Source organism: Adiantum capillus-veneris, chromosome 20 (assembly GCF_014529385.1).
Source record: "Adiantum capillus-veneris isolate H3 chromosome 20, ASM1452938v2, whole genome shotgun sequence".
In the NCBI taxonomy this organism is placed as follows: Eukaryota; Viridiplantae; Streptophyta; class Polypodiopsida; order Polypodiales; family Pteridaceae; genus Adiantum; species Adiantum capillus-veneris.
The window spans coordinates 61,659,068-61,667,453 of record NC_140950.1 but is presented as its reverse complement, the minus strand read 5'-3'; positions in this window follow the sequence as shown (position 1 = coordinate 61,667,453).

Below are 8,386 nucleotides of genomic sequence, written 5' to 3'. Positions count from 1 at the left end.
CCGGGGCATAGAGGGATTCAATCTACCCTAAAAGGGATACAAACATATTTCTATTGGCCTACCATGAAAGTAAACATACAAGAGTATGTTTCTAAATGTGTGGTATGCCAAAAGACAAAGTTTGATAGAGGGAAGCAACCTGGATTGCTTCAACCTTTGCCAATCCCTAATTCACCATGGGAGAGCATATCCATGGATTTTATCTTTGGATTGCCTAAGTCTATCCATGGGAATATGGGAATATGGATGATAGTAGACAGGTTCAACAAACAAGCTCATTTTATACCTATCAAAAAGACTATCAAAGCCCATCAAATGGCAACCCTCTTCATATCACAAATCTTCAAGTACCATGGTTTGCCAATGTCCATAGTGTCGGATAGAGATCCTAGAATGACCAATACTTTCTGGAAGGGTCTCTTTGAGAATTTAGGTACAAGGCTAAACTTCTCTTTGGCCTATCACCCTCAAATGGATGACCAAAGTGAAATAGCTAAGCTAACAATTCTTGATTTACTAAAATCCTATGTAATGGAAGTAGATCAAAGGTCCCAATGGGAGAAGTACTTACCCTTGGTGGAGTATGCCTGAAATAATATTGTACATACCTCCACGGGAAAAGCACCTTCCGAGGTAATTGAGGAAAGATCTAAAAGTCCCTTGCTACTTAAGGTACACGGGAAGATCTTTGTTGCAGATGAGTATAGCTGATACCTACAAGAATCTTTCCAAAAGATTAAGGATGCTATCCCTATCTCATAGCAAAGGCAAAAGGCTGTTGTTGATAAGCACAAAAGAGCCCAAGCCTTTAAAGAAAATGATTGGGTCTTGCTTAAATTCCCCAAGGCTCGATTATGGCACACGACAGGCAAGAATCCTACGGGACACCAAAAGTACTATGCTAAGTTAGCAAAAAGGTACTATGGTCCCTTCCAGATTCTTAGACCAATCAATGAAAGGGCCTATCAACTCAAGTTGCTGATGGGGAGGAGCTGGGAGCACAACGTAAGAAGAATACGCACGCACACCATACTCACACACACACCACCATAGCCACACACAGGTTGAAGGGGGAGAGCCAATGTATTGTATGCCCCCTTTCTGTTTCTTCTCTTATCTTATGCACTAAGGCACAATACACATTGTACTTAGTGTTAGTGGCTCACACAAGTGTATAGTTGTACACTTAGGGTTAGTGGCAGTTAGTGATGGGCGGTCCACATGGCCATTAAACCTAACATTCTCTCACTTGATGGCCAATGTGGGAGACTATAAAAATGGAAGAGCACCACTCTTCACCCAATGCCCATCAACTCACGACAGTGTTGAAACTGATGGCTAGAGAGACTCTTAGTGAGTGCATCCGCTATGTTCTCTGACGTAGGAATCTTCACTAAATCAAGGCTCTTGTTTGCCAGGCATTCACGACTGAAGTGATAGCGCACATCAATGTGTTCCGTTCTGGAATGAAACACTGGATTGTTAGCCAAGGCAATAGCACTTTGACTGTCACAATGAAGAACTGGTGTACACTGCTCCAATCCAAGATCTTTCACTAGGTGAGCAAGCCAAATAGCTTCTTTGCATGCTTCACTCAATGCAACATACTCTGCCTTTGTGGTAGAAATGGATGTACAATCTTGAAGAACAGATCTCCAAGAAATAGCAGAACTAGCAAATGTGTAAATCCAACCTGTTGTTGATTTACGACTGTCAACACAGCCTGCATAGTCACTGTCTTTAAATCCCTGAATGGATGACTCTCCACGACCATAGCATAACTATCTATCTGTAGTGCCACTCAAGTATCTGAGAATCGACTTGACAGCATCCCAATGCTTTTTACCAGGGTTAGACATTTATCTACTGACAACTCCCACTGCATGTGCAATGTCAGGTCTTGTAGCCACCATGGCATACATGAGACTACCACAAGCTGAAGCATAAGGAATTTTAGCCATCGTAGCTTTTTCCTCATCAGATTTGGGACAATCGTTCTTGCTAAGTTTCAAATATGCAGGCAATGGAGTACTCAAGGCCTTCCCCTTCTGCATGTTGAAACGATCAAGAACCTTGTGCACATACTCTTTTTGAGAAAGGTACAACAACCTCTTCTTACGATCACGAGTAATGCGCATACCCAAAATGTGATTGGCTTCTCCCAAATCTTTCATGTCGAATTGACTTTTCAGCTTGGTTTTCAAGTCAGCAATGTCCTTCCTAGAATGACCAACAATAGGCATGTCATCTACATAAAGGATAAGTATAATAAGTTGTCCATTTGGTTGTGTTTTCATGTAAAGACATGGATCCTCATTACTGCGCTTATAGCCTAGGGAGCACATAAATGCATCAAAATTTTGATAGCATTGTCTGGACAATTGCTTCAAGCCATAAAGACTTTTCAAAAGCTTACAGACCAAATGTTCCTTGCCCTTGAGCACAAACCCTTCAGGTTGCTGCATATAAATCTCTTCCTCAAGATCACCATGTAAGAAAGCTGTAATGACATCCATTTGATCAAGCTCCATATCTTCAGTAGCAACCAAAGCAAGCAACATCCTTAGTGTCGTCATCTTGACCACTGGAGAAAAGATTTCCTGGAAATCTACACCATATTCTTACTTGAAACCTTTGGCCACTAAACGAGCTTTGTAATTCTCAACATTGGATGCAATCTTCTTCTTGTAAACCCATTTACAAGGCAAAGCTTTCCTACCTTTTGGCAACGGAACAAGTTCCCATGTTTTGTTCTATGCAATACTGGATAGCTCCCTCTTCATAGCATGTTCCCATTGAACCTTATCATTGGCTAGCATAGCCTCTTTGTAACAAGAAGGCTCACCACTATCTGTCAGCAACACAAAGTCCACGCCTGGAACAAACTGTTCTGACAGATGTGAGACTCTTTGAGATCTCCTCGGCTGATCAGATCTTATACTAGCCTGTGTAGTAATTGGCTCTGGAGCTATCTGTGCAGGAGGTGATACATCGGAAAACGTCACTTTTCGAAATTCAACTTCTTTCGTTGGCTGCCTATGCATCTTGGTCTCATTGAAGACAACATCACTGCTACGGATTACGGATCGACTTTCCGGATCCCATAAACGATAGCCAAATTGACCATCTACACCATAGCCAATAAAGATGCATTTCCTGGACTTAGGGTCAAGCTTAGCACGCAACTCTTGGGTACATGTGCATATGACCATAACTCCAAAGGTACACGAAACTGTAATGAAGCATGTGGTGATCCATTGATCAAATACATAGCTGTGCGCTCCTTGCCGCACTGTCGAAGCAAGGGACTTGCCAATACACCGTATGCGAGCCACAAACGGCTCCAAGCACACAACAAGCCTAAACTAGCAAGCTCAAGAAAACAAAGGGTGTGTCACTCACCGCTCTACGCTCGCCTTCGTGGTGGATTCCTCGCCGCGATGAAGAAGAAGCTGCAGACGTGCCGCGCTCAACCGCTTCGCCGCCGTCGTGCCTTCGTAATGCTCGATCGCACACACACTCTCCCTCTCTCTCTCTCTCACACACACACACACACAAGGAGGTGAAGAAGAAGAAGAAGATGGAGATGGAGCAAGAGCACTCTTCAATTGCACAAATGAGAGAATGAGTAAAAATTAGGTTTAGTTGGCTTTTATAGGAGCTCACCCCATTCACACTTGGGCGCCCATGCTTAACCAACTAATCCCTTGAATGTCCAAGTTAAAGTGCGCCTCTCATCGGCGATCACTCTACCTTTCCCTATTGGTCCGACAAGCCCGGTACCTGACTCTACCAAATACATAATACGCGTCCATCGTAGGTGATAGGGTGTCCGTGTGCCGTGAGGGTTAACATGCCCCCCTTCCTGATGTAGATTCCGTCCTCGGAAGCTATTGAGTTGAAGCTGGTTCGTCGAGGTGGAAGAGCATTTGAGATGAATGTCCTTAGCCTTCTTCAGTCACTGCAAAATCAAACAACATTGGCACAGTAATTGCATTCTCTTAAAAAGCATATGCAGTTTTAGGTAGAAAAATTGATTGGTCAAAGAATTTCAAACAATTTGTTAGCAATGAACATTAAATTGCAATGTAATCAAATGCATAAACAGATGTAAAGGTAGAAAATTAAACAAGTCTGGGGTCACTAATTTGACGGTCGAAAAGCACTAGAGATCGAATATTAATACCATGGGTAAGCTTCTTAACTTTCTGTGGTCAATTAAGTTGTTTAATCGCGAGAGCCAAGTATTCATGTTCGAGGGCTGACTAGAGGCTATATCTAGAAAACCTTGTAGTTAAGCTACCATAAAAGGAATTTCTCATGAAATCATCGCCTGACTGATTACTTTTTCTTTGACCCCCCAAGGTCTTTTCACATTGATTCAATTATGATGTGTGTGCTTATTTTGTATGCCTTGGGTTTTTTGCTTTTCAAGGAAAAGCGCCCACGCTGGGAACCTCTAGGGCTCTAGTACCATAGGCGATACATGTGAGTGAAGTACCAAATCAAGCCGAGATTTCTTTTCCAGCTTAAAATTTTACATTGTGGCACTTTGATTTTTTGTTTGTTCATTTTCATCATTTTAATTTTGTAACTTTGGGGGGTCATATAACACTGTTACCCTCCCCAGGCTCATCACATTAGTAAACTCCCTTTATAATACTTAAGCTAAAGGTCAATAGGGTTAAGCCCACTAGAAAGCCCTAGTACATTTCACACAATGCTGCCTAAATCGGATTAAGAACCTAAGTAACCATTGCTTATTAGGAAGGCATTCCCCATGGTATTAAGAGAAGATTTCTAATACCTAGCTTGGTCAAACTAGCTTAGTCGGACTGCTTGATTTTTACACCTAAACAAGTGATTATGACAAAACATTACATTGAATTAAATGTTTGATACTAAGCCAATGCGCTAAATATTATGCTACCAATCACAATCAAAGCAGACAAACATAGATACAAAAAGATAAAGGCAATGCTAATGGACAAGAAACACCTGTTTGTGTTGATGGTCGCGCTTGATTTGAAGGTTCCATGAAGGTCCAATCCTATCTATAGCAACACGCTCCTGTACACACTAGGAAACAAAAGGAATACCTCCAGGAGGCACATCAGTGGGAAAAATTAAAACTCCTAAAAAACAAACTCAAAACACAATCTAGACCCCTAACCTACCTATCTGTCACCCCTTTTAGAATCAAGGAAAGAGGATATTATATAAACCGGGTGGCCACCCTAAGGCTAGGCCTCTATCCTCATCATCTAGATAAATAAAATCGTTGTCCGTGAGGCCATAGTCTTCCTCGGTCTCTATTAGTTCCTCTTCATCATCCTCTTGTGCAAGCATGCTAATCAAGAACCTCGTGATGCGTGGATACTCATCTTGTGCAAAAGAATAAGCATGTGCCATTGGAGACACATTCGCCACTGGGTAGGGATCACTAGTTAGCCATAGACGTATCAGCCATTCTAACTCCTCAAAATTTCTCTCACATGCAAGGCTCTCTATCAAATCCCATTCGCAAGAAAGTATAGGGTAGCATACGTAGAACACTTGTTGAAAAGACAAGGGGTACCTTTCATCAAAAATAGAAGTGCATGCCTCTGGTGAAGTAGCCATTTCTGACAAGACAGATAGATTTGGTTAGGCCTTTAAAACATAAGAGTTGTTTTTGTGTGTTGCTTGACTTGACACGGTGAATTTGGACTTATATGTAAGATCTGATAGGGTGCTCTCTCATTGCTAGGCGCTCTTGCTCTTTACTATTTTTGTTTTTTTGTGAGTATAAGGCTATATATATACATTCCCTAAGATCGGAGATTGAGAGGTCAGGGAAAAAGGTTGAGAGGGAAACAAATGAATGATGACTGTCAGCAAACACTCCCCCCTTCCTTGGGTAGATCATACCGTTTGAAATGAGCTTGTCACCCTTTGAAACCAATTGTTCCAGTTGGTAATAGGTGAGAATTTTTGCCAGTAGTTTTCTATTACCCTAGGTGCCTCGTCAAGTTGTAAGGGTGGTAAGGTACTCTCCCAGGATTTTATTTGCAACGTTGTTGTAGGTGGTGAACTTACCCCGGAAGGTGCAAACTCTTTCGTGCTTGGATGGATATGTACAGTGGTAGGTGGAGGTTGTGTCGAAGCTTCTATTTGCATATAGGAACTACATGAAGAGCAAGAAGCTTCATTTGATTTCCCTGTTCCTGAGCTAGGTGGAACAAATCGTTCTTTCTTTGGTACCCAAACTAGCTCTAGAACGGGTGTGTAACATTCCATGATTTTTTCCTTTCCGCGATTTTCAATTTGTTTTGGAGCCACAGGATTGGGTTTACATGGGCCAGGTGACAGGTAAGAGTACACTTTACGTTTGGGCACCCAGATTTGATCATTTCCTTCATAGTATCCTTGGGCTTCCAATAGTCGTTTAGGAATCCAACGCAGCGTTTCTTTACATTTCTTGGAGTGATTGGTACGTTTCTTACAAGGCTTCTGTTTTTTAGCACTAGCTATGGTCGCTAAGGAAGCTTTAGGGACCCACTTGTATGTTTTCTCTGTTATATTAGGATGGTTCTTGTGTGTCTCAAGCTTTCTTTCAACTACATCAGTTGAAGCTCTAGAGAGTTGGGCTATGGGGACGTATGGTTCAACCTCCTGGACATGCAATGTCTTGGGTTTTATTTCCTTGGGCAATATCTCAGGGACTATGGCTTGAGTGGTAGGGCTAAGAGTTAGTTTTTGCGTTGTAACACCCCCAGTCCCCCAATCAATAGTGCATTTGGTGGCTATCATCCACGTGCGGCCTAGGTTTATATTACCCTCCATAGTTCCAGTAGGCATGACCAAAAAGTCTTGAGCTACAACCCCATTGTCATAACTGACAGAAGTGTGCCAGATTCCAAAAACCGCAGTTTTTTTCTTGTTGACACCCTTGACTTGGATAATACTCTCAGATAGAGGTGGCTTCCCTAACTGACACCACACCCCATAGGATAGCAGATTGTATTTAGCACCCGTGTCCAATAAGGCGTTATATAGCACTTTTCCATAGGCACTATTTAACTCAATGGGGTATCGTAGAGGTGTGTCAGAGTCCAACCCATCCTCTTCGATTTCCACGTGGAATGCATTTGTGACCCCAAGGTTAGCCTCTCGTTTTTGTCTTATACGTTGTTGTCGCTCCTTAGCCTCAGCTTGAGCTTGTATCTTGTTTAACTCGGTTTGTGCTTTGGCGGCCTTCTTTTGGTGAATGGCCCGTAGTTCTTCTTGGCTTAAAGGATCATAATATCTTTTGAATTTACACCCATTGAGGAATCCAATGGTTTCAACTCCATCAAGAGTTTCCACACGAAGGGTACCTTGTGGGGTAATTTCACATACTCTATATGGTCCTTTACCAGCATATTTCAACTTTTTCTTCTCTTTACGTACTCCATACATAAGGACTTTATCACCAACTTTGATATCCTTGTCCTTCACATGGCGATCAAACCACTTCTTTCTCCTATCCTTTTCCACAAGAGCATTTTGCACAGCCAACTGTCTCTCTTCGTCTAGTTTTTCTAAGATAAACAAACGCTCGGTTAAGGGGTTACCATTCCATCCTTCTTGCGAAGCTACCCTAAGACTAGGAATGACAAACTCCCAAGGCATAACCGCTTCTTGGCCGTATACCATTTTGAATGGCGTACAATTAATAGCCACTTTATAAGCAGTACGATAAGCCCATAGAGCAGATGTCAACTTCAAATCCCAATCAGTGCGATGAGCTTCTACCGTCTTGGTTAAAATAGAGATTAGAGTCTTGTTGGTGCTCTCGGCTTGTCCATTAGCTTGCGGGTAATAAGGTGTAGACTTATGGTGGGATATCATAAAGGTCGTGGTAAGCTCTCTTATTACCTCATTTATAAAATGGGTACCATTATCACTAACAATTTCAAAAGGGCAACCAAATCTTGTGATAATGTTCTCAAAAAGAAACTTAGCTGTTGTCCTCGCGTCAGCTTTTTGTGAAGCCTTAGCTTCAGCCCACTTTGTTACATAGTCCGTAGCAACTAGAATATATCGAGATTGAGTGTTGCGAGCTGCGGGACTAATTGGACCTACAAAGTCTAAGCCCCATTTTTCAAATGGTTGGGTTACTTTAATAGGATGTAAGGGCATTCTGTCCTTGCGCTGTGTGGTCTTGTAACGTTGGCACTCATCACACCCTTTTGTAAAAAGTGATGCATCCTTAAATAAAGTTGGCCACCAATAGCCTGATTGCAGCACCTTTCTAGCAGTCAGGTCCCCTGAAAAATGTCCTCCTGCTATGCCTATATGTGCTTCTTGCAAGATATACAAATATCCATCCTCGCGGGCACAACGCCTAAGAATATCGTCCTTG